Here is a 22,762-nt window from a genome sequence, read left to right on the forward strand (position 1 = left end):
ATTGCTATATTTGTGCTAGAGCTTTGGTTTTGAAAACAAGAAACAATTTTGTCAACGGTAGTAATAAAGCATATGCATCATGTAAATTATATCCTACAAGTTGCAAGCCTCATGCATAGTATACTAATAGTGCCCGCACCTTGTCCTAATTAGCTCGGATTACCTGGATTATCACCGCAATACATATGTTTTAACCAAGTGTCACAAAGGGGTACCTCTATGCCGCCTGTACAAAGGTCTAAGGAGAAAGCTCGCATTGGATTTCTCGCTTTTGATTATTCTCAACTTAGACATCCATACCGGGACAACATAGACAACAGATAATGGACTCCTCTTTTATGCATAAGCATTCAACAACAATTAATTTTCTCATATGAGATTGAGGATATTTGTCCAAAACTGAAACTTCCACCATGGACCATGGCTTTAGTTAGCGGCTCAATGTTCTTCTCTAACAGTATGCATGCTCAAACCATTCAACTCCTGGTAAATCTCCCTTACTTCAGACAAGACGGACATGCATAGCAACTCACATGATATTCAACAAAGAGAGTTGATGGCGTCCCCAGGAACATGGTTATCGCACAACAAGCAACTTAATAAGAGATAAAATGCATAAGTACATATTCAATACCACAATAGTTTTTTAGGCTATTTGTCCCATGAGCTATATATTGCAAAGGTGAAGGATACAAATTTAAAGGTAGCACTCAAGCAATTTACTTTGGAATGGCGGAGAAATATCATGTAATAGGTAGGTATGGTGGACACAAATGGCATAGTGGTTGGCTCAAGGATTTTGGATGCATGAGAAGTATTCCCTCTCGATACAAGGTTTAGGCTAGCAAGGTTATTTGAAACAAACACAAGTATGAAGCGGTATAGCAAAACTTACATAAAGGACATATTGTAAACATTATAAGACTCTACACCGTCTTCCTTGTTGTTCAAACTCTTACTAGAAATTATCTAGACCTTAGAGAGACCAATTATGCAAACCAAATTTTAGCAAGCTTTATGTATTTCTTCATTAATAGGTGCAAAGTATATGATGCAAGAGCTTAAACATGAGCACAACAATTTCCAAGTATCACATTATCCAAGACATTTTACCAATTACTACATGTAGCATTTCCCGATTCCAACCATATAACAGTTTAACGAAGAAGATTCAACCTTCGCCATGAATATTATGAGTAAAGCCTAAGGACATATTTGTCCATATGCAACAGCGGAGCGTGTCTCTTTCCCACACAATGAATGCTAGGATCCAACTTTATTCAAACAAAACAAAAACAAAAACAAACCGACGCTCCAAGCAAAGTGCATAAGATGTGACGGAATAAAAATATAGTTTCACTAGAGGAACCTGATAATGTTGTCGATGAAGAAGGGGATGCCTTGGGCATCCCCAAGCTTATACGCTTGAGTCTTCTTGAAATATGCAGGGGTGAACCACCGGGGCATCCCCAAGCTTAGAGCTTTCACTCTCCTTGATCATATTGTATCATCCTCCTCTCTTGATCCTTGAAAACTTCCTCCACACCAAACTCAAAACAACTCATTAGAGGGTTAGTGCACAATCAAAATTCACATGTTCAGAGGTAACATAATCATTCTTAACACTTCTGGACATTGCACAAAGCTACTGAAAGTTAATGGAATAGAAAAATCCATCAAGCATAGCAAAACAGGCAATGCGAAATAAAAGGCAAAATCTATCAAAACAGAACAGTTCGTAAAGACGAATTTCTAAGAGGCACCATACTTGCTCAAATGAAAATGCTCAAATTGAATGAAAGTTGCGTACGTATCTGAGGATCACTCACGTAAATTGGCATAATTTTCTGAGTTACCTACAGAGAATTAGGCCCAGATTCGTGACAGCAAAGAAATCTGTTTCTGCGCAGTAATCCAAATCTAGTATGAACCTTAATATCAACGACTTTACTTGGCACAACAATGCACAAAACTAAGATAAGGAGAGTTTTCTACAGTAGTAACAACTTCCAAGACTCAAATATAAAATAAAAGTACAGAAGTAAAATCATGGGTTGTCTCCCATAAGCGCTTTTCTTTAACGCCTTTCAGCTAGGCGCAGAAAGTGTGTATCAAGTATTATCAAGAGATGATCCATCTACAGCAGGGTTTGGAGTTTTCTCAACCATGCATTGTATTTTGGATACATAGGTTTCAGAGGCTCCCTTTTCATTAGTCTTGGGCTTGCTACTCTCATCAAACAAATTTTGAGGGACAAGCCAAGCATAATTATCATCTAGAGCTTCATGCATAGCTAGGAGCTTGCAAGGTATTGGTGCTTTAATCTCCCCACCATCATTAACGTTATTAGTGTACTTAATTCTATCCATATCCATCTTTTCAAGTGTTCTTTTAAAATCGGTGATCATACCAAGCCTCTCATGCTTACTAAAAACTTTTCTAGCTTCTTTGGCTATATCCTCAAATTCTCGCACTAGGACTTTTAGAACAAAATCTCTCTTCTCTCCCCTCTCCATATCAGAAAGTGTAAGAACCATCTGTTGTATCATGGGGTTGAGACTAATAAATCTAGCTTCCATCATGCGTACCAAACAAACAGAGGCATCTTCATAAGTAGGGACAGCTTTTGCCAGGGGTATATCTTTAAGATCTTCATGCATACTAACATGGGTGAAAAATTCTTCTATATTATCTCTTTCAATTATAGACCCTTGTCCTACCGGTATATCTTTTATAGTAAAATTAAAAGGAAACATGATGAAATAAGTAAATGCAAGTAACTAATTTTTTTGTGTTTTTAATATAGCGAAGAAGATAGCAAGTAAAGTAAAACTAGCAACTAATTTTTTGTATTTTGATTTAGTGCAGCAAATAAAGTAGTAAATAAAATAAAGCAAGACAAAAACAAAGTAAAGAGATTGGATGTGGAGACTCCCCTTGCAGCGTGTCTTGATCTCCCCGGCAACGGCGCCAGAAAACAGTCTTGATACGCGTACAACACGCGACCGTTGGGAACCCCAAGAGGAAGGTGTGATGCGTACAACGGCAAGTTTTCCCTCAGTAAGAAACCAAGGTTTATCGAACCAGTAGGACCCAAGAAGCACGTTGAAGGTTGATGGCGGCGAGATATAGTGCGGCGCAACACCAGGGATTCCGGCGCCAACGTGGAACCTGCACAACACAACCAAAGTACTTTGTCCCAACGTAACAGTGAGGTTGTCAATCTCACCGGCTTGCTGTAACAAAGGATTAGATGTATAGTGTGGATGATGATTGTTTGCAGAAAATAGTAGAACAAGTATTGCAGTAGATTGTATTCGATGTAAAGAATGGACCGGGGTCCACAGTTCACTAGAGGTGTCTCTCCCATAAGATAAATAGCATGTTGGGTGAACAAATTACAGTTGGGCAATTGACAAATAAAGAGGGCATGACCATGCACATACATGATATGATGAGTATTGTGAGATTTAATTGGGCATTACGACAAAGTACATAGACCGCTATCCAGCATGCATCTATGCCTAAAAAGTCCACCTTCAGGTTATCATCCGAACCCCTTCCAGTATTAAGTTGCAAACAACAGACAATTGCATTAAGTATGGTGCGTAATGTAATCAACAACTACATCCTTGGACATAGCATCGATGTTTTATCCCTAGTGGCAACAACACATCCACAACCTTAGAACTTTCTGTCACTATCCCAGATTTAATGGAGGCATGAACCCACTATCGAGGATAAATACTCCCTCTTGGAGTTACTAGCAAAAACTTGGCCAGAGCCTCTACTAATAACGGAGAGCATGCAAGATCATAAACAACACATAGGTAATAGATTGATAATCAACATAGCATAGTATTCTCTATCCATCGGATCCCAACAAACACAACATATAGCATTACAGATAGATGATCTTGATCATGTTAGACAGCTCACAAGACCCGACAATGAAGCACAATTAGGAGAAGACGACCATCTAGCTACTGCTATGGACCCATAGTCCAGGGGTGAACTACTCACTCATCACTCCGGAGGCGACCATGGCGGTGAAGAGTCCTCCGGGAGATGATTCCCCTCTCCGGCAGGGTGCCGGAGGCGATCTCCTGAATCCCCCGAGATGGGATTGGCGGCGGCAGCGTCTCTGGAAGGTTTTCCGTATCGTGGCTCTCGGTACTGGGGGTTTCGCGACGAAGGCTTTTAGTAGGCAGAGGAGATAGGTCAGGGGGCCACACGAGGGCCCCACACGACAGGCCGGCGCGGCCAGGGGCCAGGCCGCGCCGCCCTGGTGTGTCACCACCTCGTGGCCCCACTTCGTGACTCCTTCGGTCTTCTGGAAGCTTCGTGTGAAAATAGGCCCCTGGGCGTTGATTGCGTCCAATTCCGAGAATACTTCCTTACTAGGATTTCTGAAACCAAAAACAGCAGAAAACAGCAACTGGCTCTTCGGCATCTCGTTAATAGGTTAGTGCCGGAAAATGCATAAATATGACATAAAGTATGCATAAAACATGTAGATATCATCAATAATGTGGCATGGAACATAAGAAATTATCGATACGTTGGAGACGTATCAATGAATCAGGGCAAAACATGTGAACATAATTATTAATGAACGTTAATTAATTGGGGCTGGGAACCCCGTTGCTAGCTCTTTTTGCAAAATTATTGGATAAGAGGATGAAGCCACTAGTCCATTGATACGTCTCAAACGTATCTATAATTTCTTATGTTCCATGCTACTTTTATGATGATACTCACATGTTTTATACACACTTTATGTCATATTTATGCATTTTCCGGCACTAACCTATTGACAACACTACAAGAAAAGTTGCCATGGCCGACGAAGTTGAAGTCGCGCCGTGGTTGCTGGTGTACCATGGCCGACGATTTTGGGTCTGTCCGTTGTGCATGTCAAAACGTTTTTTTTCTCGTTTTTGAGGCCACCTAGCCCGACGAAACCGGCCAAAACGTTGCGTATGGTGGCCCGGGACGTGGTGCATCTCGAATTCTCGGGTTCGCCGGCCGAGTCAACGCAAATCCGCACCGCCGAGGGATGTAGGGCCCAGATGGCAGCCTCTCTGGCATTGTTTTTTTTCTCGATCGCGCCATCTCGTTCAACGCTCTCCGATCGAGCCGTTTACGATGCAGGATCATGGGTCCCGCATGTCATCCTCTATGAACCAAAATTCTTTCTATTCTTGGATTTTTTTTGACACCCTGATTTCTGGCTACTTCCTTTTTCTTTTGATCCCTTGCCGCCTTGGAAACGTTGACACCGCTGCTGCTAATTGGGACCCGCATGTCATCCTCTATGAGCAATCAACTTTCTTTTCTTGGAGTTTTTTTTGGCACCTCAAATTTGGTCACTTGCCTTTTTCTTTCGATCCCCTGCCGCCTCTCAAACGGTGATACCGCTGCTGCTAAATGGGACCCGCATGTCATCCTCTATGTACTATAAAACTTTCTTTTCTTGGATTTTTTTTGGCACCTCATATTTGGTCACTTACCTTTTTCTTTCGATCCCCTGCCGCCTCTCAAACGGTGAGACCGCTGCTGCTAAATGAGACCCGCATGTCATCCTCTATGTACTATAAAACTTTCTTTTCTAGGATTTTTTTTGGAACCTCATATTTGGTCACTTGCCTTTTTCTTTTGATCCCGTGCAGCCTCTCAAACGGTGAGACCGCTGCTGCTAAATGGGACCCGCATGTCATCCTCTATGTACTATAAAACTTTCTTTTCTAGGATTTTTTTTGGAACCTCATATTTGGTGACTTGCCTTTTTCTTTCGATCCCGTGCAGCCTCTCAAACGGTGATACCGCTGCTGCTAAATGGGACCCGCATGTCATCCTCTATGTACAATCAAGTTTCTTTTCTTGAATTATTTTTGGCTCCTGATATTTGGTCACTTGCATTTTTCTTTCGATCTCATGCCACGTTGAGGACCCTGCAGGCTCATGGGACCCGCATGTCATCCTCTATGTACTATAAAACTTCTTTTCTTGAATTATTTTTGGCTCCTGATATTTGGTCACTTGCATTTTTCTTTCGATCCCGTGCCACGTTTGAAACGTTGAGGACCCTGCTGGCTCATGGGACCCGCATGTCATCCTCTATGTGCTATAAAAGTTTATTTTCTTGGGTTTTTTCACCCTCTGATTTTTGGCTATTTCCTTTTCCTTTTGATCCCCTGCCGCCTTGGAAACGTTGAGTAAGCTGCTGACTCATGGGACCCGCATGTCATCCTCTATGTGCTATAAAAGTTTATTTTCTTGGGTTTTTTTTCACCCTCTGATTTTTGGCTATTTCCTTTTCCTTTTAATCCCCTGCCGCCTTGGAAACGTTGAGTAAGCTGCTGACTCATGGGACCCGCATGTCATCCTCTATGTACAATCAACTTCCTTTTTCTTTTGATCTCAAGCCGCATTTGAAACGTTGAGACCGCTGCTGCTAATTGGGACCCGCATGTCATCCTCTATGTATAATAAAGTTTTTTTTCTTGGATTATCTTTGGCTCCTGATATTTTGTCACTTGCCTTTTTCTTTTGATCTCATGCCGCCTTTGAAATGTTGAGTAAGCTGCTGGCTCATGGGTCCTGCATGTCATCCTCTACGAACAATAAAAGTTTCCTTTCTTGGAGTTATTTTTGACCCCTAATTTCTTGCTATTTGCCTTTTTCTTTTGATCTCCTGCCCCCTTTGAAACGATGAGGACGCTGTTGGCAGGTCGGTCCCACATGTCATCCTCTGTGAACAATAAAAGTTTCCTTTGATGGATTTATTTTGAACCCCTAATTAATTTCGGGATATTTCCTTTTTTTTCCTTTGATCCCCTGCCGCCTTGGAATCGTTGAGGATGCTGCTGCCTCATGGGTCCCGCATGTCATCCTCTCAGAACGGTAAATGTTTTTTTCTTGGATTTTGTTTACCAAATGATTTTTGGCTAATTTTTCTTTCGATCTCCTGCCGCCTTTAAAGCGTTGAGGACGCTGCTAGCTCACGGGTCCCACATGTCAGCCTCTATGAACAATAAACGCTGAGGATGCTGCTGCCTCATGGGTCCTGCATGTCATCCTCTTAGAACGAAAATGTTTCTTTTCTTGGATTTTGTACCAACATATTTTTGGTTTATTTTTTCTTTCCATCCCCTGCCGCCTTTAAAACATTGACGACGCTGCTGGCTCATGGGTCCCCAATGTCAGCCTCCCCGTAAAAGAAACATATGATATCTTGATTATTTTGCAGACAATAAACAGTGTATTGCGCTCTGAGCTATTTCAAACGGAAAATTAAATCTTTATTTTTACATAAAAAAAACTTGTATGTTGAATCTCCTTGTTTTTTTGTCTTTGCGAAGCATAGGACTTTCCTGTTTTTTTTAGAAAATTCGGAACTTTCCTGTTTTGGAGTGGGCTGAAATTGTACGAGTCAAAAGGCCAAGCAGGATAGTTCGAAGGCCCAGATGTCCAGATGCAGCCCAATTGAAATCTTTCTTCTTGGATTTTTTTCACCCCCTGATTTCTGGCTACTTCATTTTTCTTTTGGTTCTGTGCCGCCTTGGAAACGTTGAGACCGCTGCTGCAAAATGGGACCCGCATGTCATCCTCTACGTACAATAAAATTTCTTTTCTTGGATTTTTTTTTTGGCTCCTGATATTTGGTCACTTGCCTTTTTCTTTCGATCCCGTGCAGCCTCTCAAACGGTGATACCGCTGCTGCTAAATGGGACCCGCATGTCATCCTCTATGTACAATCAAGTTTCTTTTCTTGAATTATTTTTGGGTCCTGATATTTGGTCACTTGCCTTTTTCTTTCGATCTCATGCCACGTTTGAAACGTTGAGGAACCTGCAGGATCATGTGGGACCCGCATGTCATCCTCTATGTACTATAAAACTTTCTTTTCTTGAATTATTTTTGGCTCCTCATATTTGGTCACTTGCCTTTTTCTTTCGATCTCATGCCACGTTTGAAACGTTGAGGAACCTGCTGGCTCATGGGACCCGCATGTCATCCTCTATGTACTATAAAAGTTCATTTTCTTTGTTTTTTTTTCACCCTCTGATTTTTGGCTATTTCCTTTTTCTTTTGATCCCCTGCCGCATTGGAAACGTTGAGTAAGCTGCTAGCTCATGGGACCCGCATGTCATCCTCTATGTCCATCAACTTTATTTTCTTGGATTTTTTTTGACCCCCTAATTTCTGGCTACTTTCTTTTTCTTTTGATCTCAAGCCGCATTTGAAACGTTGGGACCGCTGCTGCAAAATGGGACACGCATGTCATCCTCTATGTAAATAAAGTTTCTTTTCTTGGATTATCTTTGGCTCCTGATATTTTGTCACTTTCCTTTTTCTTTCGATCTCATGCCGCCTTTGAAACTTTAAGTAAGCTGCTGGCTCATGGGTCCCGCATGTCATCCTCTACGAACAATAAAAGTTTCCTTTCTTGGAGTTATTTTTTACCCCTAATTTCTGGCTACTTGCCTTTTTCTTTTGATCTCATGCCCCCTTTGAAACGATGAGAACGCTGTTGGCAGGTCGGTCCCACATGCCATCCTCTATGAACAATAAAACTTTCCTTTGATGGATTTATTTTGAACCCCTAATTAATTTCTGGATATTTCCTTTTTTTCTTTTGATCCCCTGCAGCATTGGAATCGTTGAGGATGCTGCTGCCTCATGGGTCCCGCATGTCATTCTCTCAGAACGGTAAATGTTTATTTTCTTGGATTTTGAATATCAAATGATTTTTGGCTTATTTTTTCTTTCGATCTCCTGCCGCCTTTAAAACGTTGAGGACGCTGCTGGCTCACAGGTCCCACATGTCAGCCTCTAACATTAAACGCTGAGGATGCTGCTGCCTCATGGGTCCCGCATGTTATCCTCTCAGAACGAAAATGTTTTTTTCTTGGATTTTGTACCAACAGATTTTTGGTTTATTTTTTCTTTCCATCCCTGCCGCCTTTACGTTGACGACGCTGCTGGCGCATGGGTCCCCGATGTCAGCCTCCCCGTATAAGAAACATGTGATATCTTGATTATTTTGCAGACAATAAACAGTGTATTTTGCTCTGAGCTATTGCAAAGGGATACATTAAATCTTTATTTTTACATAAACAAACTTATATGTTGAATCTCCTTGTTTTTTTTTGTTTTTGCGAGGCATAGGACTTTCCTATTTTGGAATGGGCTGAAATTGTACGAATCAAAAGGCGTCCAGCGGGATAGTTTGAAGGCCCAGATGGCCGGAAGCAGCCCAATTGAAATATTCCTTTTCTTGGATTTTTTGACACCCTTATTTCTGGCTACTTCCTTTTTCTTTTGGTCATGTGCCGCCTTGAAAACATTGAGACCGCGGCTGCAAAATGGGACCCGCATGTCATCCTCTATGTACAATAGAATTTTCTTTTCTTGGATTATTTTTGGCTCCTGATATTTGGCACTTGTCTTTTTCTTTCGATCTAATGCCGACTTTGAAACCTTCAGACCGGTGCTGCAAAATGGGACCCGCATGTCATTCTCTATGCACAATAAAGTTTCTTTCCTTAGATTATTTTTGGCTCCTGATATTTGGTCACTTTCCTTTTCATTTCGATCTCATGCCGCCTTAGAAACGTTGAGGAAGCTACTGGCTCATGGGTCCCGCATGTCATACTCTATGAACAATAAAAGTGTCCTAAATTGGATTTATTTTTTACCCCTAATTTCTGGCTATTTGTCGTTTTCTTTTGATCCCCTACCCCCTTTGAAACGATGAGGACGCTACTGGCTGGTCGGTCCCACATCCTCTATGAACAATAAAAGTTTCCTATGATGGATTTATTTTTGACCCCTTTTGATCCCCTGCCGCCTTGGAATCGTTGAGGATGCTGTTGCCTCATGGTTCCCGCATGTCAGCCTCTCAGAACGGTAAATGTTTCTTTTCTTGGATTTTTTTACCAACTGATTTTTGGCCTTTGTCTTTCGATCTCCTGCCGCCTTTAACACGTTGGGGACGCTGCCGGCTCATGGGTCCCGCATGTCAGCCTCTATGAACGATAAACAATTCTTTTCTTGGAGTTATTTTGACCCCTAATTTCTGGCTATTTTGCCCTTTTTTGGATCCCGTGCCACCTTGGAAACGTTGAGGATACTGCTGCCACATGGGTCCCGCATATCAATCCCCTCAGAACGATAAATGTTTCTTTTCTTCGATTTTTTTACCAACTGATTTTTGATTTATTTTTTCTTTCGATCCCCTGCCGCCTTTAAAACTTTGACGACGCTGCTGGCTCATGGATCCCGATGTCAGCCTCCCCGTACAAGAAACATGTGATATCTTGTTTATTTTGCAGACAATAAAAAGTGTATTTCGCTCTGAGCTATTGCAAACGGATAAATTATATCTTTATTTTTACGTAAACAAACTAATATGTTGAATCTCCTTGTTTTTGTTTTGTTTTTGCGAAGCATAGGACTTTCCTGTTTTTGGAGTGGGCTGAAATTGTACGAGTCAAAAGCGTCCAGCAGGTTAGAAAGCCCAGATGGCCATGCAGCCCCAGCAGGGATACATTCTTTTTCTTTTGGTCCTGTGCCACCTTGGAAACGTTGAGGACGCTGCTGCCTCGTGGGACCCGCATGTCATCCTCTATGAACTATAAAAGTTTCTTTTCTAGGATTTTTTTCACCCTCTGATTTTTGGCTATTTCCTTTTTCTTTTGTTCCCTTGCCGCCTTGGAAACGTTGAGTAAGCTGCTGCCTTGGGACCCGCATGTCATCCTCTATGTACAATAAACTTTCTTTTCTTGGAGTTTTTTCCCCCTAATTTCTGGCTACTTTATTTTTGACCCCTAATTTCTGGCTATTTGCCTTTTTTCGATCGCCTGCCGCCTTAGAAACGTTGAGGACGCTGCTGGCTCATGGGTCCCACATGTCAGCCTCTTTGTACGATAAAAGTTTCTTTTGCTGGATTTATTTTTGACCCCTAATTTCTGGCTATTTGCCTTTTTCTTTCGAGCTCCACCGCCTTTGAAACGTTGATGACGCTGCTGCAAATTGGGTCCAATATGTCAACATCTATGTGCGATAAACCTTTCCTTTCTTGGATTTTTTGGACACCTGATTTCGAGCTACTTGCCTTTTTCTTTCGATCTCCTGCCCCCTTTGAGAAACGTCGAGAACGATGCTAGTTCGTGGGTCCCACATGTCATCCTCTCTGAATGATAAATGTTGTGGCCGCGGCTGCAAGATAGGTCCCACATGTCAGCTTGACTGTTGAATAAACGTTTCCTTTCTCGAATTTATATTTGACCCCTGATTTCGGGCTACTTTGCCGTTTCTTTCGATCCCCTGCCGCCTTGTCAACGTTGAGGACACTGCTGCAAAATAGGTCCCACATGTCATCCTCTATGTAGAATAAATGTTTCCTTTCTTGGATTTTTTTTTTCGATCTCTGGCCGCATTTCAATGATGAGGATGCAGGTATTGGGCCGTTATCTCCTGAGCTAGTAGGCCCACGTAAATTACCATGTAGATTGCCCTACAGTACGAGTACTTTTTTTCTATCCTGAAATCTAACCGGCGGGCACGTGCCAGACGTACGTCCCGGGCACAACTGATGCGTAAGCTATCTGATATCAGGTGCCATTTTCTGAAAAAATGTAACTTTTAAACCGTGCGGCGGAATTACAATCCGTTTTCACTTCTACAATCCCCACGACGAGAGCTTCGAAACTAGACCACATTTTCATATGTTTCGACGAATTTTTTAAACAAGCAACTTTGATGCGCGACAAAGCAATTTTGTTATGCAGCAAAATAACTTTGGTATGTGACAAAGCAACTTTGATATGCAACTAACATATGCACTTTTGGGTACACGAAGTCACAACTTTGATGCCCGATAACAATTTTGGTGTCAATCGGAGCATTTTCAATGTGTGACGAAGGAACTTAAGTGCCCTGCATAGCAACTTTGGCGCCCGACGACGTAATTTTTTAACCTTGCAGAGCAACTTTGGCGTCCGACCGAGCAAATTTAGTGTCCTGCAGAGCAACTTTGGTACTCGAGAGAGCAAATTTGGTTTGTGATGGTCTAATTTTGGCGTCCATCAAAGCAACTTTGGTGTCCACCGAATAAATTTTGATGTATGGATGAGCAACTGTGGCATCCAGTGATGCAACTTTCATTGTGAATATAGATTTACGCTGTGCAGCAAAGTTGCTTCGTCCCGCACTAAAGTTGCATCGTCTTGCATTATAATTGCTTTGTCGCACGTAGAAGTTGCTTTAGAAAAAACTTTATCAAAATACATAGAAATGAGATCTAGTTTTGAAGAGCTCACCGCAAGAAATTCAAAAGTGAAAGCGGATCTTAATTTCGACATCTTGTGCAAAATTATACGATTTTGAACATTTATAAAGGAAAATTAATCTAAATTATTTCACGCCTTTCCTTCTAGTACACTTACCACCGTGTACATAATCTTTTCTTTTATATCTTTTGGAGGATGGGGCATGAATTTTCCTTATTTAAGGGTGTGCCAAGATTAACCAACGAGCACGCGCGTGCTCGCTAGACGTGCCTTTTTCTATTGGTAAGGTTTTTTTTTGAGAACTTTTTATTGGTAAGGTGGTACATAGGGGTACCCTTACAAAATATGTGGTACATGGAGCAGCGCTGGAACCCTGATCGTTACTGAAGTCATTTGCGCCTAATAGCGCGAGCTTAGCTAATTTTTGAAGAAAAAAAAGATGTCCGGTGTGGTATTCAAAACAATGATCTTCATGTCTGCTACTCCACCAAAAATAGACCAGCATGTATTCATCACAATACGGGTAGCTAATTTAGGAAAAATGTGTTCATCACGGGATTCAAACGAACAGCGTGTGTTCATGACGTTAACTTCATGAACACTATGGTTTCTCTATAAAATAAGGTCACCATCCATTCCTTTACTGAAGGCATTTGCGAAAAGTGTCTTTGGCTCATGGGCACCAGTGCTCCTGCTGTTTAAAAAAAATCAAAGATCATACATATTTGTTTCAAAAAAATCTGGAAATAAATGCAGACATAATAAATAAAGTAACCTACAAGCGTGTAAAATTTTAATATGAAATTCTTTATATTGTAGACTACACAAAAAAGACAAAATCTGTTGAAATTTGGAGATCTGAAATATGCATACCCAGATCCATACGTTTGTTATTTTTGTGTAGCCCAGAATTTTTTGTATTTGAAACTGAAATTTTGCACGCTTATGGGACAATTCATTAGCTACACCATGATTTTTTTTCTAATTTTTTTTAAACACATAAATATGTTTTTTATTTTTTCTAAAATAGCAGGAGCACTGGTGCCCAAGAGCACCAAATCTCTTAGGCATTTGCGCCTAATAGCGCGAGCTTAGCTAATTTTTGAAGAAAAAAAGATATCCATTGTGGTATTCAGGACAAAGATCTTCATGTCTGCTACTCCACCAAACAACAGACCAGCATGTATTCATCACAATACGGGTAGCTAATTTGTGAAAAATATGTTCAGCACGGGATTCAAACAAAGATCTTCATCTCTGCAAAATTTTGATTTCACCAAAAACCGAACAGCGAATGTTCATGAGGTTAAGCTCACGAACACTATGTTTTCTCTATAAAATAAGGTCACCATCCGTCTCTTATTTCTCAAGGAAAAACATGTGGAAGTGTTGGGACGAACCACATGGGTGCTTCAGCTCTATGTTCAATCTTCTCTTTTTTGTACTGCAATCTTGAGCCTATGGCAGGACCTCCATTGACGTGCATTCTGCACCAATTTGGCCTTGGACGTATCCATGTATCACGGGCGCGATTGTGGGTAGCAAAGACACAGTCAGGTTTGAACAATTGGAAATCTGGTTCTGCAGCCTCTGCATCGATTGGCGGGGGTAGCATGAAAATTGGGTGATTGAGTCCAAGAAATAAAGAATGCCCCTTCAAATTGTTCAATCTTTCCCACCTTGCCTCTTCTACAGTGTCCAAGGTATGGGAAGATCTCAAGAAAACGTAGCACCGTACCAAAGGATAGGACCTCAGCTTGTTACCCATATGTAATATTGGAGGACCGAGGATGGGCCGATAACCCTTAACCTGAATCCACGCGAGATCAGATTCACCAGTAATGGACTCTGCTCTCATTGGTGCCAGGAACCAAGTGCGCTGGTCAGAAAATCCAAGAAATACATCTTCATCTTCATCATTATGATTATCACCATCATTATCTAATTCTTCATCATCTAATTCTTCTTCATCTAATTCGTCTTCTTCTAATTCTTCTTCTTCTAATTCTTCTTCTTCTAATTCTTCTACATCAGCATCATTATCTTCATCGGCACCTCCATCGCCTTGAGCCACATTTTCTTCATCATCTTCCATGACAGCATCTCCCTCGATTTGAGCCAAAATTGCAGCCGCTTCTGCTTCTTCATCTTCAATGACAGGGGCGTCAATGAGACGCGGGGCTGCATGTGTCCCTGCAATGCACAAAGATCAACCACAATGCAGCAAGTAGGAACTACACTGTAAATTATCTCTTCTCTTCTATCTTCTATCTTCTATCTTCTACTACTATAAGGCACCAGTTTTGAACAAGACATGTAGCAGCAATTCCAACTGTTGGTGTCCAAAATCTAACGGTTGGGATTAGAGGTATTCGCGTGAAAAAAATACCACACTAGTGTCCACGTGTTTCTAGAACCGTCATGTTTCCATTATGAAGAAAAATCAGAGCAGTCTCACACCGATATCACACGTCCCACTTGATAGTGATTAAGAAAGGTTCCAATTTTTTGTTCATATTTCTAAACTGTATGCTCACACTTATTTTGATGGTATAACCAAATTACTAGTTGTATTGAAAGTTTGAACAACATTTAGAACGCAACTTACATCAGTATTGTGAATCGTAATTGGTCCAACATGTGCAGCATGCCATTTACTAGTTAAGACATAAAACAAAGACTCACCCCAGGTATATGGTTCCCAAACAGAACATCTCCATACGGATATGCAGGTGTGAACTTGTACCATATCCAGGAATGCCCATGGCATCGACATAGCTGGTTCCTTCAAAGAATTTGGGGTTTCCCAGGATCTTCCACTCCTTTTCTAGGGGCGCTTGTAGGATAGCGATCAAGTAGTCAAATACAACGATTACCTCATAATGCCATGGCCCTGCTAGATCATCTTTGTACGGCCTCTTGACGATCCGTACTTTGAGCAGTTCCAAACTTTTATCTATTTTGTATTTGAAGAGGAATGGTGGGCTAGCATTCCACCATTCACGAGTAGGGCCCAAAGAAATTTCTGCATCTTGCAGAGATGGAAGAGGTATAATAGTATCTGATATGTATATGTTGCGGATCGTCAAGTGCCTGTCCTGCTGGACAAATGCCACCCAGTCGCCGTTACAACCCACCCAGTGCATGGGTCCATGTCCATCCAGTTCCTCCTTGGTATGGATAAATGCTGGAACTGTCGGCTTGTCTAATGGCATCAGCAACGCGTGAATGCCCTGCAAATAGGATTTGTTTTAAAATTGTCTATGCATGCAAGGTATTCGACAGAATGAAGAGCGGATTGTGCAGAACTGACGCACAGATGCAATGGATAAATAAAGCAATTCCGAAGAGTACATGTGCATAGTGAAGGCAACAAACCTTACAGTACTCCCAAATTAGGTGATGATGTTGAGTCTAAATATATGCATGATGTTTGGCAGTAAGAAAAATTGATTGAAAAAACACAAGCTGAAACAAGATGAGTAAATAAATAAATACTCTTACAGTATTGTCGCGGTCGTCTGGCCATGTCTCGGGGTCGCAGTGGAGCAGGCTCGGTACACCGAACGGAACCTTATGCGCTCCGCGGATGGCATGCCGCATGCCGATTGACAAGGTATCAACTTGTCAATGCCTATAGATTGTAGGCTAGGGTTTAGTTGGAAGTAGAGGGTAAGTAGATCTCGAAGGTTTCAGCCGGAAAGTACTCGACGAATATGAAAACTAGGGTTTGCAGACAATGATTCGATTGATTCTTCGTCCCTCGACTCCCCCTTTATATAGGAGGTGGAGCCGAGGGATTCGTGCTATACAAGTTTACAGAGTCCGGGACGGTTTCTAACTCATCCCGCCAGATTACAAACAACACTTCCTATTACAACTCTTATCTTTCCTTAGTAAATCTTGGGTTCCCGAATCTTCTTATTCTTCGGGTATTAGGCCTCCAGTAAACCCCGGGTACCATCTTCGGCAGGCCCATTTGGGATGCCTATGTCACCGATCATGCCTCGAGCGAGGCGACCAGTGCTGAGGATATCCGCCCGCTCGGCTATGTTCTCCACCAGTGGGTAGTGGAGGTTGCCCCACCCCATGGACTGGTGGTAGCAATCAGGAATCTCCTCAACCTTACGCTTCTGCTTCATTGGAGTCGGTAATCTAATGCAAAGGGAGAGAGGGGTGAATGGGAGAAAGAGACAGAAGAGGGTTTTTTGGAGAAGATGCAGTAGTACTACGATACTAGGAGGTGGAGATGCGGGGCATATGTTTCCGGGGGAGAGGAACCACTATTTCCCTTCTACGGAGTAAAAAAAATAACCGCACTTGCTCATTAGAACTTGGGGCGGGGATATAGTGGTAATAGATTCCGAGGTATTGACCAACTTTCCCTCACCTTGACCCCACGTGGTTGTGACCCGAGATAATTTTCTTTTTGATGAACCCGATATACTTATTATAGTACTAAAATAGTACAAGTATATACCTTGTATATACCAATATTATTATTTTAAGGACTTTTGTTCCATGAGCAACAACTTCCCCCACTCCGCTCATCCGAAATCCTAGCCCCTCCAACTTCAAGGACCAATCGACATAGCTATGGCCTTCTAATTTGGCTCAAGTCGCCGCACACATAGCCCTCCCTCCGACAAGGAATAGGAGCATCAGCCCTTTCGTCGCTTGTTGCTATACATAATCATATGCAGTACCATATATATTTCAAATTGCCATATCAAAAAATAGTTCAAATCTGACTTTTAACATCTCAAGCTAAACCCTCGCTTGGTCTTAAACATAAGCATACCATAGTTCTACTTTTGTCTTCACCAAACAACAGAACACAATGTGTTCATCACAACATAGCCAACCGGAGTACCTAGTAGTGTAACTAGAGAAGTTGATCAAGCCTTCAACTTTATTGGAAGTCTCTGGGTCCTTCAGGATCCTTCGGTTGTCCCTCTCACACAAAAAAAAAACAAATCTCTCTCATTCTCGGCCTCGCTTGACTCGCTCGCTCGCTCGCTCGCACCTCGTCCTGCTCACTGACAAACCCTGCACAATAGTCAACATCGTCACCCGAAAAAGGGGAGACACCATAATGCTCTCCCTTCTTCTGTCCTTCCGAGTGATCCCTCTTCCTCCGAGTTTCACTAGCTAGACAGGCAAACACACATGTGCTGCATAGTAATAATAAAAAGGTAGAAAAATCGATATACGAATCTATAATTAAATAGGTTAAACTAGGGTTTTGCCCAGTACTACAGATCAAGGTTCAAAAAAATCCAACTACGGGGTTCGAACAACACGATTCTAATCCAAGAATTTTTTCTACCTCATCCAAATGGCCTCAAACTATAGGGTTAGCATCTATCTAGTGCAGTATGTGTGAAAATGTATGCACTATGTGTGCTATAACTTGTATGTCTTTCAAATTTGAACCAAATTTGAATAAGTTTGAAGTATTTGAAAAAGGGGCTTTTGGCTTAAACGTTTGAAACCCAAAACGACTTCTCTTCATGCTAGACTTCACAAGACCGAGTTTAGGGTTAGGGGGTAGATACATGATTTGTCTGGTTTGAATATGTCTAAACTTTGTTCATCAACTTTAATGCTAACTATATGACATAAGAAGACTATGTGCTTTGGTTTTTCATTTTTTTTGTTTTTTTTTTGAATTTTATGCCCATATATTAGAATCTTGGTCAAATCCTAGGTTTGACAAAGATTTAAACACGTTTAAAACATGGAAACGAAAAGGGAAGCTTGTATCCCTCTTAATTAGTCACTCTAATATGAAGTTTTTGGGAGGTTTTTGAAATTTCCATGTTTGAAACCCAAAACCACTTCTCTTCAAGCTTGACTTCATAAGACAGAGCTTACGGTTAGGGGGTAGATACATGATTTGTATGGTTTGAATATGTCCAAACCTTGTTAATGCATCAACTTGAATGCTTACTATATGACATAAGAAGACTATGTACTTTGGTTTTTCATTTTTCTGCTTTTTTGAATTTTGTGCCCATCTGAATCTTTTGGTCAAATCCTAGGTTTGACAAAGATTTAAACAAGTTTAAATCATGAAAATGAAAAGGTAAGCATGGATCCTTCTTAGTCACTCTGAAATAAAGCTTTTGGGAGGTTCTTGAAATTTCCATGTTTGAAACCCAAAACCACTTCTCTTCATGATTGACTTCATAAGACAAAGTTTAGGGTTAGGGGTAGATATATACATGAGTTGTCTGGTTTGAATATGTTTAGACCTTGTTTATCAACTTTAATGCTTACTATATATATGACATAAGAATGCTATGTGCATTGGTTTTTGATTTTTTTTTCTAAATTTGTATGCCCATTTGAATCTTGGTCAAATCCTAGGCAGTTTGACCAAGATTTAAACAAGTTTAAAACATGAAAATGAAAAGGGAAGTTTGTATCCTTATTAGTCACTCTAAAATGAAGCTTTTGGGATGTTCTTGAAATTTCCATGTTTGAAACCCAAAACGACTTCTCTTCATGCTAGACTTCATAAGATCGACCGAGTTTATGCATGGTTAGGGGATAGATACATGATTTGTCTGGTTTGAACACATGTATAAACCTTCTTACTCACTCTAAAATTAAGCTTTCGGGAGGTTTTTGAAATTTCCATGTTTGAAACCCAAAACCACTTCTCTTCATGCTTGACTTCGTAAGACAGAGTTTAGGGTTAGGGGTAGATACATGCTTTTTCTGGTTTGAATATGTATAGACCTTGTTTATCAACTTGAATGGTTACTATATGACATAAGAGGGCTATATATGTGCTTTGGCTTTTCATTTTTTGATTTTTTTCGAATTTTTTATGCCCATTAAAATCTTGGTCAAATCCTATGTTTGACCAAGATTTAAACAAGTTTAGAACATGAAAATGAAAAGGTAATCATGGATCTTTCTTAGTCACAGTACTCTAGAATGAAGCTTTTGGGAGGTTTTTGAAATTTCCATGTTTGAAACCCAAAACCACTTCTTTTCATGCTTGACTTCATAAGACCGAGAGTTTAGGGTTAGGGGTATAGATACATGATTTTTTTTGGTTTGAATATGTCTAGACCTTGTTTATCAACTAATGCTTACTATATTACATAAGAAGGCTATGTTATTTGGTTTTTCATTTTTTCTGTTTATTTCTAATTGTTTATGCCCATTTGAATCCTATGTTTGACCAATATTTAAACAAGCTTAAAACATGAAAATGAAAAGGTAAGCTTGGATCCTTCTTAGTCCCTCTAAAATTAAGCTTTTGGGAAGTTTTTGAAATTTCCATGTCTGAAACCCAAAACCACTTCTCTTCATGCTTGACTTCATAATTAAGACAGAGTTAAGCGTTAGGGGGTAGATACATGCTTTTTATGTTATGAATATGTCTAGACCGGCCATGTTCATCAAGTTGAATGCTGCTTACTATATATGACATTAGAAGGCTATGTGCTTTGGTTTTTCTTTTTTTTGATTTTTTTGAATTTTTAGGCCCATTTGAGTCTTGGTCAAATCCTAGGTTTGACCAAGATTTAAACAAGTTTCAAACATGTAAATGAAAAGATAAGCCTCGATCCTTCTTAGTCACTCTAAAATGAAGATTTGCGAGGGGTGTTCTTGAAATTAAGCTTGGGTCCTTCTTAGTCACTCTAAAATTAAGCTTTTGGGATGTTTTTGAAATTTCCATGTTTGAAACCCAAAACCATTTCTCTTCATGCTTGACTTCATAAGACATAGTTAAGGGTTAGGGGTAGATACATGTTTTTATGTTTTGAATATGTCTAGACCTTGTTCATCAACTTGAATGCTTACTGTATATATATATATATGACATAAGAAGCTAGGCTATGTGCTTTGGTTTTCATTTTTTGATTTTTTTGAATGTTTATGCCCATTTGAATCTTGGTCAAATCCTAGGTTTGACCAAGATTTAAGCAAGTTTAAAACACATGAAAATGAAAAGGTAAGCATGGATCCTTCTTAGTCACTCTAAAATAAAGCTTTTGGGAGGTTCTTGAAATTTCCATGTTTGAAACCCAAAACCACTTCTCTTCATGATTGACTTCATAAGACAGAGTTTAGGGTTAGGGGTAGATATATACACGAGTTGTCTGGTTTGAATATATGTCTAGACCTTGTTTATCAACTTTAATGCTTACTATATATATGACATAAGAAGACTATATGTACTTTGGTTTTTCATTTTTCTGATTTTTTTATTTTTCTACCCATTTGAATCTTGGTCAAATCCTAGGGTTGACCATGATTTAAACAAGTTTATAACATGAATTGAAAAGGTAAGCATAGATCCTTCTTAGTCACTCTAAAATGAAGCTTTTGGGATGTGTGTCCTTGAAATTTCCATGTTTGAAACCCAAAACGACTTCTCTTCATGCTAGACTTCATAAGATCGACCGTGTTTAGGGTTAGGGGTAGATACATAATTTGTATGGCTTCAATATATCCAAACCTTATTAATTTATCAACATGAATGCTTGTTATATGACATACGAAGACTATATGCTTTGGTTTTTCATTTTTATGATTTTTTATGAATTTTATGCCCATTTGAAACTTTTGGTCAATCCTAGGTTTGACAAAGATTTAAACAAGTTCAAAATATGAAAATGAAAAGGTAAGCATGGATCCTTCTTAGTCACTCTAAAATACAGCTTTTGGGAGGTTCTTGAAATTTCCACATGTTTGAAACCCAAAACCACTTTTCTTCATGATTGACTTCATAAGACAGAGTTTAGGGTTAGGGGTAGATATATACATGAGTTGTCTGGTTTGAATATGTCTAGACCTTGTTTATCAACTTTAATGCTTACTATATATATGACATAAGAATTCTATGTGCATTGGTTTTTGATTTTTTTCTGAATTTGTATGCCCATTTGAATCTTGGTCAAATCCTAGGCGGTTTGACCAAGATTTAAACAAGTTTAAAACATGAAAATGAAAATGGAAGTTTGTATCCTTATTAGTCACTCTAAAATGAAGCTTTTGGGATGTTTTTGAAATTTCCATGTTTGAAACCCAAAACGACTTCTCTTCATGCTAGACTTCATAAGACAGAGTTTAGGGTTAGGGGTAGATACATGATTTGTATGGTTTGAATATGTCCAAACCTTGTTAATTCATCAACTTGAATGCTTACTATATGACATAATAAGACTATATGTTTTTGTTTTTCATTTTTCTGTTTTTTTTTTTGAATTTTATGCCCATTTGAATCTTTTGGTCAAATCCTAGGTTTGACCAAGATTTAGACAAGTTTAACACGTGAAAACGAATAAGTAAGCATGGATCCTTCTTAGCACTCCAAAATGTACCAATTGATAGATGTGTTAACTTTGCTTGATGGAAAAAATAATGTCATGTAAATGACTTAACTTGGATTTCCTAGCCTTGAATCCATAGGAAACTTTGTTCTAATCTTTACTATTATATTGCAGTTGGTACGTCATCAAAAATGTTTGATGTCAAATATTCAGAGAATCTAGACCGTCTAATCCTACCTTGATATCTCCCTTGAGCTATCACACACCGCTCGATAGTTTTTTTTCCGTTTTGCCCCCGCTTGTTAGAGATAAGGATCGATGGAATCAAAGCGTTTATTTACTTTCCGTTAGCACACTACCAAATCAGATTTTTTTTGCTTGTTATCTCTCCCTACCAAATCAATACTTTATTGCCTTGTTATCTCTGCCTTGTCAACAACGCTGCATCTATGGGCATGGATTACGGTGCATCCATGGGCGAGGGTGGCGCAGCGGTATTTTCTCCAATCTCTCCTCTCTTTGTACACCTTTCGTCCGTTAGGTTCTCCCCATCTCCAATTGTATTGGCGGATGAACGAAGCCGCTGATGCGTGTGGGCTCCCATCCCCAACCCATGGTCTTCGTATCTTCCATGCGATTGTCATGTTCTGCTGATCCCAGTCTAAAGCATTTCAGTTTTAGTCATATACTAGCAAAAGTGCCCGTGCTTTGCATCGGGATAATAAATATTCAAATGCCTTATGTAAACTATTTGTGTTAACACTTGTCCTCTTGGTCATCATCGTGGCACATTGCGTATGCTTTTCTCGGTATAAGAGCATCCCCGGCCGCGTCCTCCAAAGCGTTTACTAAACAGAAATTGAGATTTTTAAAATTTAATAAAAACAGTCAAATTCATTCAAACTTGCTATATATTACATAGATTTGAACGAAATTCGATGAAATTTAAACCTAAACCCTAATATACCCGTGCGTTGCAACGGAACCAAAAAAAAGCTAAGTCAGAAAAGCAGAGTTCTCGTTTGCTTGAACACCGTGTTACATGATACTTGTTGCAATGGTACTGTGAATTTATCTCACTCTAACTTCGTGGTTCATAAGAGTGTTGTGTAGTGTATCATCACGAGGAGATTAATATGAAGAGACCAAAAGTTTCTTCTCCCCAAA

Source organism: Lolium perenne, chromosome 4 (assembly GCF_019359855.2).
Source record: "Lolium perenne isolate Kyuss_39 chromosome 4, Kyuss_2.0, whole genome shotgun sequence".
Lineage (NCBI taxonomy): Eukaryota > Viridiplantae > Streptophyta > Magnoliopsida > Poales > Poaceae > Lolium > Lolium perenne.